At 40.3% G+C, this 11,671-nt stretch overlaps 1 long non-coding RNA gene across 1 annotated transcript; it reads left to right on the forward strand.

The window, feature by feature from the left end:
- Positions 1–897: 897 nt before the first annotated feature.
- LOC120224679 lies at positions 898–8,668 on the forward strand. Its single transcript, XR_005526636.1, has 4 exons — positions 898–987; positions 5,700–5,765; positions 7,456–7,521; positions 8,330–8,668. It is a non-coding gene; the product is annotated as an uncharacterized LOC120224679 (long non-coding RNA).
- The last annotated feature ends 3,003 nt before the right edge of the window (positions 8,669–11,671 follow it).

Here is an 11,671-nt window from a genome sequence, read left to right on the forward strand (position 1 = left end):
GTAAAGGGTAGTGAGCACTGTGCCTAAGAGTAACATGAATATGCTACCCAAACCCATTCAAATTCACACACACACACACCCATAACAAACAAAGAAAATACAAACAAACACAACGTTGTGCTCATTGGATAGTGTGAAGGACAAATTCAGCCTGGGATCCTCCGCTATGAGACTTCTAGAAAGTGAAAGACAAACCTGAGACCAGTTGTATTCTTTCACAACTCTACACTTTTCCTTTATTACATAGCTGAAGTCCAAGTTTCTGTCTTTTTTATGGTTTCTTCCATCTGGAGGAATTTTTACAACAGGTTCAACCATAATGTTTTATCTCAGCCTCTAACACAGGTGATCCACTTTTCACTTGACCTGCAAAGCCTGTAACCTGGCACACTGATTCGTATTGCATTTTGGATACTAGGCGGTGATTTCTGGTGGCATCAGAAAGCTTCACATAGGTAACAGATGTCTAAGTGCATAACTGCCAAGTTCTGAGAGCTTGAGTTCTCTCCTGGCCCAATCCATAGAGGAGAAAGTGGAGATCGCCAATCTTACAATCGGGAAATCCTGTGTATGTGTCATGGTACAAAATAGGTTGTACTGATATTAAGAAAATATTAGGTGATTAATACTCAATGGTTTCTGTGGTCAAAAGTCCCCCAATACAAATATTTTCCTAAAAGTGTTTGAACTATTGTTTCATCTAGCAGCACTTGTGAGACTAAAGAAGGAATGTGGTCACGTGCAATGACACATGCACATATCCCAGGCTGGACCAGGAGGGTGTATACTTGATGTGATAGATTAAAGACGACAGCAAGGATGTGCAGTCTGAGCCTTTTCCCTTGAATCTACATGGAACTCTATGTTTGCTTGACAACAGAATGCAGAGAATTTATATTCTGGAACTCCTAGGGTTAGGTCTTAACGATATTTCATGATGTCCGGCTGCTCCTGACTTCTATCCTTTTAAAATGAACTGGTCATTCAGTAAGTAAAAAATTTCTCTGGGTTCTGTGAGCTGCTCTGGCAAATTAACCAGATAGAACCTCCATCTATCGCTAGTGGTCAGCCAGAGCAAAAGGAAGAAACTGGGTTATTGTCATTGTGGGGGAGAGATGGTCAGTCTTGTAGGATGGAGTCCTTAACCTGTGGAATCTGACATTACCTCCAGGTAGATGGTGACAACGTGGAGTTGAATTGTGGGACACCCAGCTGGTGCCCGAGAATGGCTTCGTGTGAGAAAACCCCCCTATCTACTTTGGGACTGAGCATGGAGCATTTTTACGTGGTTTAGCTCAAAGCCCTAAAGAGGATCATAGCAAACATTTGCATAGTAATTATTATCACCAGACACTATAACACACTCCCTTTTCAAAAAAATCTATGAACTAAGTGTTATTATTACCATACAGAAAAATTACATAACTTGTCCATGGTCACTCAGCTAGTAGGCAGCAAAGCTAGGATTCAAAGTCAGGCAACCTGGCTTCCGAGTCTGTGCTCCACTAAAATCCCAACACTCTTTTTAAAAAATTAGGTTCAGTTTATTCAAACTAAGCAAACTATCCTAGTGTGTACCACCCATCCTTGTTAGGTAGGTGGTCTATGTAGGCAGGCTACTTCTTCTTTGCTTCCCTTTGGGTAGTGCTGATGAGCATCATGAAGGACCACTCAGCCTGGTGCGGTGCCACTGGAGAATGTGGAGGGATGCCACACCACAGAACCTGAACGTGTTACACAATGCTCTATTTATAAGGATCCCCAGGAAAAAAAATCCTTCCTGACATTAGGGTCAAGAATAGTTACAATTGTTCTGAACAATTGATTCACTTTGAATAACTACTATTTGGTTTAAAAACAAATATACGGCCCTACTACAGAGGACCTCAGGTTATGCATTTTTCTATCTTCTCCCACCCAGGCTTTATTTTGTGTTCTAACCTTTGCTCCCTTTGGCATTCTGTGCTAATTCCTTAATTTAATGTGGCTGTGATTTGGGAATACTTATACATTTTTCTAAACACTTTTCTCTTCTTTTCTTTTCTTCTCTTCTTTTCTTTTATGTTTTAAAGGTTACTTAAAGATTTTGAGAGAGAGAGTGAGAAAGAGCAGGGGAGGAACAGAGAGAGAGGGAGAGAGAATCCTGAGCAGGCTCCATACAGTCAGCACAGTGCCCACCACAGGACTTGATCTCACAAACCCCAATATGATGACCGGAGCCAAAATCAAGTGTCGAACACTTAACCGAATGAGCCACCCAAGTGCCCCTAAGATAAGGTAGCTATCAATCAATTAATAAAATCATGTGTACAAAGATAGTTTTGAGTTCTGGTGCAACAGAATTTAACTTTGAGTACTCTGATCTTGACTCTGAAGTATGTGTGTCTATGCAAATTATACCACTGGTCACCACACTGGAAATTCTAGAATACTACTGAAAGAAAGTTTCTGGGAAAATATTTCACTAAGAGAAGGTCCAGAGGTGAAGAAAGAGATTTGTTGAAGACGTTATCAGTGAGAATGCTCTCAGGTAAAAGAAACAAAAATACTAAACTATAAGGAGATATAAAATCTAAGCAGGGCAATTTTTATTTAACAAGAAGTTTAGGGGCGCCTGAGTAGCTCCGTCGGTTGAATGTTTGACTTCAGCTCGGAGCATGATCTTGCAGTCTATGAGTTTGAGCCCCGTGTCAGGCTCTCTGCTGATAAGCTTGGAGCCTAGAGCCTACTTTGGATTCTGTGTCTCCCTCTCTCTCTCCCCCTCCCCCGCTCGCACTCTGTCTCTCTTGCACCTTCTCTCTCAAAAATAAATAAACATTGGGGCACCTGGGTGGCTCGGTAAGTTAAACGTTCGACTTCAGCTCAGGTCATGATCTCACGGTTTGTGGGTTTGAGCCCTGTGTCAGGCTCTGTGATGGCAGCTAGCTCAGAGCCTGGAGCCTGTCTTTGGATTCTGTGTTTCCCTCTCTCTCTGACCCTCCCCTGCTCATTCTCTCTCTCTCTCTCTCTCTCTCTCAAAAATAAATAAAGCATTAAAAAGTTTAAAAACATAAATAAACATTAAAAATTAAAATATATGTATAAAAAAAAGAAGTCTGGCGGCAGCCCCTTTCAGGATTACTCATTAGCCTCTGCCATGGCAGTGTGGATGACTGTCCCATACATTCTCTTGGGCTCTGCCCTGGATGGTAAGGTGGCTGCTGCCACTTCCTCCGTGGTTCCTTCCCATGACTGCTTCCAGGGCAGAACACAGAGATTCTCTGTAGAAATGCTTTTGCTTTCATCACAGAGAGAAAATCCTTCGTAGAAGGACTCCAGAAGACAGCTTTACATCTCCCTGTTCAAAACTAGGAGCCGGCCCTTCTTGGCTGCAGAAGAAGCTGGGAGAGGCAACACTGAGTTTTTATCCTTTATAGTATAATGCAGAAAAGCAAAAGCATGGCTCGGAACAGTCGTTAAGCAGCCAAATATTGCTGTCTGCCATGAAAATTCAATTAAAAAAAAAACACTGGAGATATAAAATATTTAATAACGTTGATGGCCTGCACAATAGCCAATTACAAGAGAGGATGGCCTTGAACAGCTGCTTAGGCCGTAGCAGGGGCTGCCTGTTACATATGAGTCTTGATTACGTATAGATCCCCCAAAACGTTAGTGAAATTCTCGCAAGAATGTTCATGTCAACTTTGTAGTTCTTCCCAGGAAGGAAATAGAAGAGCTTTTGTTCCATTGGGCTTTGAGGAGAGAGGTGTACTGGTGGTCCGCAGTCCGTGGGGACACATTCTGGGGTACTTCTTAGGGTTGGAGAACGGGTCAAGGCCACAGGCCTCTCGAATGACCCCCTGCCTTTGTCAGAGCAGCTCTGTATTTGGTCTCTTTCTGTGCTGAGTGTAAAAACCAGTTCGCTGCTAGCAAAATGTCCGATAAACATGGGTAATTTGTTGCAGCTGTAGTGCAGGGTGTCCCAAAAAGTGATCTTCCTCAGAACCCCCGAGGTGTGCTTGTCTAAAATTCATTTTCCTAAATCTTATTCCAGACCCATAAATTAGATACTCTGATTCATTGATTTGGGGTGGGGCCCAAGTTTCTGTATTTTAAGCACGATCTCAAACTGGAAACCTACCAAGATCTCCTATGCCCCAAACCACCCTAAAAAGCCACCGATTTCAATAATTAAAGACATAAGCAACGATTAAATTACAAGGATGATTATTCATGTCTGTCTTTAATGGTGATTTTTTTTTCCTTTTCTAAAGCTTGTTTGACATTCAGCCTTGAAATGCTCATACAGATTCTGAAATGACATTTCTGGCTTCTCTTGGCTTGTGTCTATGTAGGCAAAGTAAAAAGTGAAATATTCATTGAAAGTGTTCTATATAAATCACTTCTTGGTCCCTGCCAGGAATGCTTTGTTCCTTTCATCAATGGGGCAGTAGTTTAGAATAATTGTTTCAAATGACTGATGTAAGCTTTTTTTTTTTCCAGGAGTTAAATAAAAACAGGCAAGAACAGACACAGGAAGAAGTACTTTGCAAATGGTTGCAATTCAGGTACTCTGGTATTAGATCCCAGCAGTGCGAGAGATTAAATTTCAAGCATGGAGACTCATTCTTGTGTTGTGCCTGCGATTGTAAAGCATCCTGAGGCACTCCTTTCCAGTAATAATTACCCTCTTGGTTAATGCAGTTGTTCCTAAAAATTAAACAGAAAAGTCCTAAGAAAATTATGGTTTCTTGTTGTGTATCACAATAGGAAAGGATAAACTGTAGATTCATTAAATGCTCTCGCTTCTGTTTCTCTGTGGCACTGATTTTTCAATTCAGAGCTAAAGCTGATGCTCTTACACTAAAAAGCCTGTTTATAAGATCATTTTTAATCCTCTTCCGAAAAGGTTTAATTTGTAATGGAGTATGCTCTCTCCTCTCCTTTAATTGTTCACAGCAAACAATGCAAATGAAAATGTCTTTAATGGCATGGAAAACTGGGGATAGAGAATTCTCACACATTAGCTTTCAGTATGTTTTTTATAAATTCTCCGGAAATGGCATTATATTTTGAATAAGGGCCCTCTCTCATTACAATGGAAACATTGAACAAAAGAATGAGAGCCTGGGTTTCTGTCCCAGAGGCAAGCCCACCAGGACCTAACATAATAATAAAGAGCAATAGTTTTGATTAATGACTACAGTGAGTAATCATTCTGTTCAGGTTTTATTTCCCGTTTTGCTCTCTCCTGGTCTCCTGCTTCCCTGTCTTCCGTCTTCATTTCAGTGACTCTCATCTCTTGTTCATCGTTAAGGGTACTTTGTAGAATTGCTTCAAAATAACATTTTGTGTATTTTAGAAAAATACCAAAGTAATAAGAGAAGAAGAACTGAAACCACCAAGAACTGAAACCACCAATGAGCTGCAGTAAATTGCAAGGAAAAAAAAAAAGTGTCCCTAATAATTAAGTGTTCGAGCGAATTAAACTGGAAATATTAGCACGCACGCACACAAGTGCACACAAAGTGTACATAAAAGCAAACTGTAAAAATAGATCTTATTCAATGTATCCTTTCGAAAGCGTATGAGCTCATCGTTCACCACTAAAATAAAGAGGCTTCTTAGCATGAAAAGATTCTGGACCTTCATTTTGTCTAGTGTGGGAGTTTCCATTTGTTTCATTTCCATTTCCATTTGTATTTGTGTCTTAATAGAAAAAGTCAACCTGATCCCCGATGGACCCCAAAGCCATGATGCAGAATGGAGACCATTGATAAAAGGTAATCCCCTTTTCTCCCAGCCTGGTGGATGAGATCTGGATGGATTAAATAGATTTGGACCAAATCAACAATGTAGTCATTGATTTATGAAAGTCCCAGCTGTGAGCTTGGCATCTGACCAGAAACCATTTTTTGGAGGCCCTACCCAGGAAAGACAGCCAAGCCTCTTCTTTGCCAGCAAGGTAGAATTGTAAAAGAATCCAAGGATCAGAACGCTCACAAGGTTGGGAGACCATAAACTGGCCTGCAGATATGCCTTATTTGGCTCATTTGGATTTTCAATATTTTTAATTCATTTCCAGCTTTGAAAAACACATGATTTAAAATAGAAAAGCAAGATAACTAATCTTTTGGGGGGAAAGGTAAATATCTGGCAACACTCTACCTGCACGTGGTGGTGACTGGCAAGAAGCAGCTGGGTGCTACCTACTTTGGACAGAATGTGGGTGCTCTGGTTTCCAGTGCCCAAGTCTTTCTCTTGCTCCCGCCTTGTGCTCTTCACTCACGTTGTCGACTGCTCAGCCTCTATAGCCGCCTGAGTGTGTGTCTCCCGATGTGGTCCAATACCTGTGCTCTTTCAGAGGAGGACACACAGTTGTAGGAACTGTGGGAGTCAGCTTAGCCCTCAGAACCAGAGGGTCAGACTCCCCGGCGCTGAGAAGGTGATGTGCTATCACTCCAGACCCAGGAATCCCAGAGAGAGAATCCCAGAGGTCAGGACATGTGGGCAGATTTCCTTACCTGGAGACACTTCTGGAGTCTCAAACCAGGGCTTACTGTTATTGTTGTGAACTACATGGTTATTCTCACTGGAAAGGCCAGGACCAATTTCCAGGGCTCTGCCATCTAACAAAGATTGCACAGGGCAGAGGCATACCAAGGCTGGGCCTGGGAGTGGCTGGCCCCCGCTGCGGTCAATAGCACATAGGTAGTGCCTGTAGACAATGCTAAAACAATGATAAAACTGACTAAAGGTCAGCCTAAATTTTATTAATACCATGCCCTCGCAAATCTGAATCATGTCAGCCAGTCATGTTAGCGATGCTCCTCTCTAAAAAAAATATGATATTGTTTAACTGGTAAACAATTGCTGTGGTTACCTTTCAAGCTTGAAAATATATATGCAACCAGAAAATTAACATATTTCATTATAGCAACATGAAACTCAGCGAATTCTCCACGAGACAGCCTGACCCAGAATGCCTAGACACAGCCATGTATGAATTATCTTTGAGAGTAAATGAGTAATGGTTTGAAATCCTTTGAGCTGGCTTCAGGCTCCGATCCTGTAATATACATTCTTGTATTTCAACAGTAACCTGGAAATAAATAATGATGGCACCATGATCGCGAAGACAAGAAACAGAACTTGAGTGGCTAAGTCTGTCATTGCATGGTTTCTGTTTATAATTTTTCAGCTACAGAGGTATTTGTTTAAAGCCCCTAGAATCAATCATGCTATCTTGAAGAAACAAATCTATGGGTAGTTGCATTTTGGAGGATTTATTATAAAATGGAATTTTTAAAATCTCTGCCAAACTCATCCTTACATTTAAAGGGTTTCAGAATCATTTCCATATAGGTTGCTTAACATAAAAACAACTCTTGGGAATTAAAATTAATAAAGTATGTCTTCTCATCAACTGTGAATAAAATAGATCGAAAACTCTAAGTATACCCTTTTGTCCAGGAATGTGTGAAGAAGATTAATTTTGATGATGTCATCAACAAATGGCCAGAAATTAAGCTTCAAAAGGTAAATGTGTGGAGTGCCTGAGTGGCTCAGTGGGTTAAATGTCCGACTTCGGCTCAGGTCATGATCTCATGGTTTGTGAGTTCGAGCCTTGCATCGGGCTCTGCGTTGACAGCTAGCTCAGAGCCTGGAGCCTGTCTTCAAATGCTGTATCTCCCTGTCTCTCTGACCCTCTCCCGCTCACTTTGTCTCTAACTTTCTCTCAAAAATAAATAAAACGTTAAAAAATTTTTTTTAAAAAGTGAACTGTGACGTTATTCATTACTCTGAGTGAACGATATTATGGTATACATTCTCTTCTTTGAAGATGATGCTAATGTACTTAAAAAGTATTAATTCATTACTCATGCTTCTTTCAAGCCATTATTATTATGATTCTGTTTACTTCAGGATAATACTAAACATAATTTTATCTAGTCAAGAATGGTGATGTTAAAAAAGATAAGCTCTAAGTGACAATTATGCTAGATCTTTCACCTTGGGAAATACCATGCTCTATCTTTACCCCAAACTAGATTCCTATGACTTATCAGATGTAGGTAGGAGGTTTTCACTTGACCCCCATCGGGATGGAATTTAGTGGCAGTTTATTATCTATGATAGAAGTCTCTGCACTGTGATATTTTCCCAGAGCCCACCCCCCTCCTGAAGAGTTAGGGAGTTATTTGCTCTTCAGTTGATCCCGTAGCACTTTGCCCACAAATAAATATGTCATAAATAAATGTTGGCACTATAAGTCTCCAACAAGTAGGCAAGAGCTGTTATCACATAGGGAATGTGCATTAATTATACTATTCCTACTATATTTCAGGTGCCTATAAATGCCATTGAATGGAAGATGGACAGATGGATGGATGGACGGATGGATGGTGCTCCCATCTAAAAACAACGCTTTGTGAATACATGAGATGCACATTTCTACTAAATTAAACAGATGAAATTTAAAAGAGCCATACATTTTCTTTAAGAGCATACTCCAACCCTAAGATAATTGATAGACTTTAAAACCACACCTCACTTGTGTTAAGTATCAGTAAATCTGAATGATTTCTTTGGAAAGCCCTCAATAGCCAATAGCCAGTCAACGATATCATGGGGGCAAGTACAGTACAGTTTCTAAAACTTCAACTGGGTTGCATACCTCTTCATATTTTTGCCTAAGCTATTTTAATTTGTTTATATCATTGTTTTGTGAGTATTAACCTCATGCACTTTTTAAAATGTAAATAAATATCTCAATAAGAAATAACATCTGTAAATATTTGAGCTTTATGGGTCTGTTATGTTCTTTTTCTTTTTAATTTTTTTTAAGGTTTTTATTTATTTCTAGGAGAGAGAGAGGGAGAGACAGCGTGAGCAGGGGAGGGTCAGAGAGAGAGGGAGACACAGACTGAAACAGGCTCCAGGCTCTGAGCTGGCAGTCAGCACAGAGCCCGACGCAGGGCTCGAACCCACGAACTGCGAGATCATGACCTAAGCGAAAGTCGGATGCTTAACCAACTAAGCCACCCAGGCACCCCTGTTATGTTCTTTTTCTAATGCACACTAAAATCAACACAGAAATATTGCCCTCTATTATGTCCATCCTGGAGCCATCTAAAATAACCTTGTAACTACCATGGGAAACACTGGCACTGTTAGAATGAACAGAGACTTTGGGAGAAGATGAATCTGCACTCAAGTCAAAGCGTTGCCATCTCCAAGGTAACTTAAAAGTTCAGTTTTTAGATGTAAATATAGAGATATGGACGGCGACATCAGGGAACTGTGAAGATTAAATGAAATAACATCTGCAAAGCACCTCACCAGAGCCTTCCATAGATCATTTAAATGCTCAATCGTATCTGCTAAAATGTATTGACATTTCACCACTTAAACAGTGTTTTTAAGTTTATCTATTTTGAGAGAGAGAGAGTGTGTGTGTGTGTTTGCATGAGTTGGGGAGGGGCAGAGAGGAGAGACAGAATCCCAAGCAGGTTCTAAGCCATCAGCACCAAGCCTGACACAGGACTGGAACTCACAACTGTGAGATCATGACCTGAGCCGAGATCAAGAGTCAGATGTTTAATTGACTGAGCCATTCAGGCTCCCCGACCATTCTTATTCCAAATATGGCCCCACTGAACCAAAGTGACCCAATTTTATGTAAAGCAGGCATCAGTCATAACAGTCACACTGAATACAAATACATAAATAAAGCTGGACAAGTCTCAGGGAGCAAGACTACAGAATAGAGAATTCTGCAGGGACTGTTTCCTTTGCCTGCTACCTCAGAAATACCACATAGTTTCTCTGGACCTCTGTCTCTTTATCTAATCAAATTGAGGGAGCAAATTTTTCTTCCATCTAAAACATTAGTTGGTAAAATGCTCACTATTTCACAGGCCATTCTTTTGCTTTCCTGTTCTCTCTTATAACCATTCTTATTCTTATTGTGAGAGCCTACATAGAGCAAAGTGCACTGAGAGAGTATAAAGATCTTGTATTGGGATTTCAAGAAAGAATTTTCAAGTTCAAGCAAGTTTTGACTTAAGGTCCCTTAACCCTTCTCCTATTGAAGCATCAACCCAGGCCCTTACCAGCGTGCTCTAATCCCCCTCCCTCTCTCACCCAGGAGGCACCCACTTGCTTTTATTTATTCTTATTTTGTTGAGGGACTTGCACTCTCAGAGAGAAAGTAGGTTAAAATCAAGAGCAGAAATCAATAGCTGGAATTTGAACAGTGGACAGAAATTTTAGTTTACATTTATTTTTCCCCAGGGAGAGAAAAGTGCTTAGAGTTTTGATTGTATGGTTCAGGCTTCCAAAGCATTTAATTAAGATGTCTGAGGCAGATAATAACAAATGTGAGGGATTCAGCTCTCCAAATGATCATCCTGCAGAGGGCCTGGAAACAAACAAGCACTGAAGCAAGAAGACATGTTTCTCTTTTTGCCCCTTCATCCTGAGGACTCAGCAGGCTGGCTACACAAGTGCCCTCTTCAGAGGTCAGCTTGGTGGTGGTAAGAAAAACAAAGTTTCTTCCTTAGGACAGATCTGAGTTCAAATCCTAGATCTGACACTGTCAATGGTAGGACTAAAAGTTACTGAAGTTCTCTCTTCATTTCCACCTATAAAAAAATGAGACTATGTAGGGGTTTGTGGAACCAACAGAGAAACCCTTCTAATTATTTTTTACTGCATAACACACCACTCTGAAATGTAATGGTGTGTCCATGACAATGTTATTTTGCTTCTGAATTGTATGGGTCAGGAATACACATAGAGTATAGCCAGTATGGCTTGTCTGTGCTTCACTGTCAGGAACCATGGCTGGGAAAGATCACCAGGTTGGAGTTGACTTGAATGGAGGAGGCCAGAATTATCTAAAAGCTTCTTCACTTACATGTCTGGTGACTGAGCTAAGATGAGTCAAACGGCTGTGCTTACTGGCATCACATTGATGTAGTCTCAGGGCCTCTACCTGTGATTTCTCCTCAAGTCTTCACCATCATGGTGACCACAGGATGATCAGATTTCCTACAAGGTAGCACAGAATTCTGACTGCAAATGTTCCAGCAAACAAGGTGGAAGCTAAGCGGCCTTGTATGGCCTAGCACAAATAGATATTATATTTATTTTGCTATATTTAACAGTTGCTATATTTAAATGCATCAGGCCCAATACCTGGAACATTATTAGAGCTGTAGAAATATTCTAGAAGAGAATCCCCAAATCAATTTCCTATTGTAATAATACTATAATAAAGATATCATAAAACATGTAAGTATATCCTTCACAAGACTTTTATATTCATTAGTTCATTATGTCACATTATCGCCACCAAAGTAGGAGAAATATATATAAAGCTGTATTCATCAATATGGTGTGGTACTAGAACAAAAACAGACACATAGATCAATAGAACAAAAGAGAAAGCCTAGAAGTGGACCCAAAACTATATATTCAACTAGTCCTCAACAGAGTAGGAAAGAACATCTGATGGAAAAAAGACAGTCTCTTCAACAAATGGTGTTGGGAAAATTGGATGATAACATTAGAAGAATGAAACTGGGCCACTTTTTTACACCAAACACTAAAATAAATTCAAAATGCATGAAAAACCTAAATATGAGACAGGAAACCATCAAAATCCTAGAGAACACAGGCAGCA

The sequence above is a fragment of the Hyaena hyaena genome, unplaced genomic scaffold (assembly GCF_003009895.1).
Source record: "Hyaena hyaena isolate Hyena2069 unplaced genomic scaffold, ASM300989v1 scaffold_1220, whole genome shotgun sequence".
Lineage (NCBI taxonomy): Eukaryota > Metazoa > Chordata > Mammalia > Carnivora > Hyaenidae > Hyaena > Hyaena hyaena.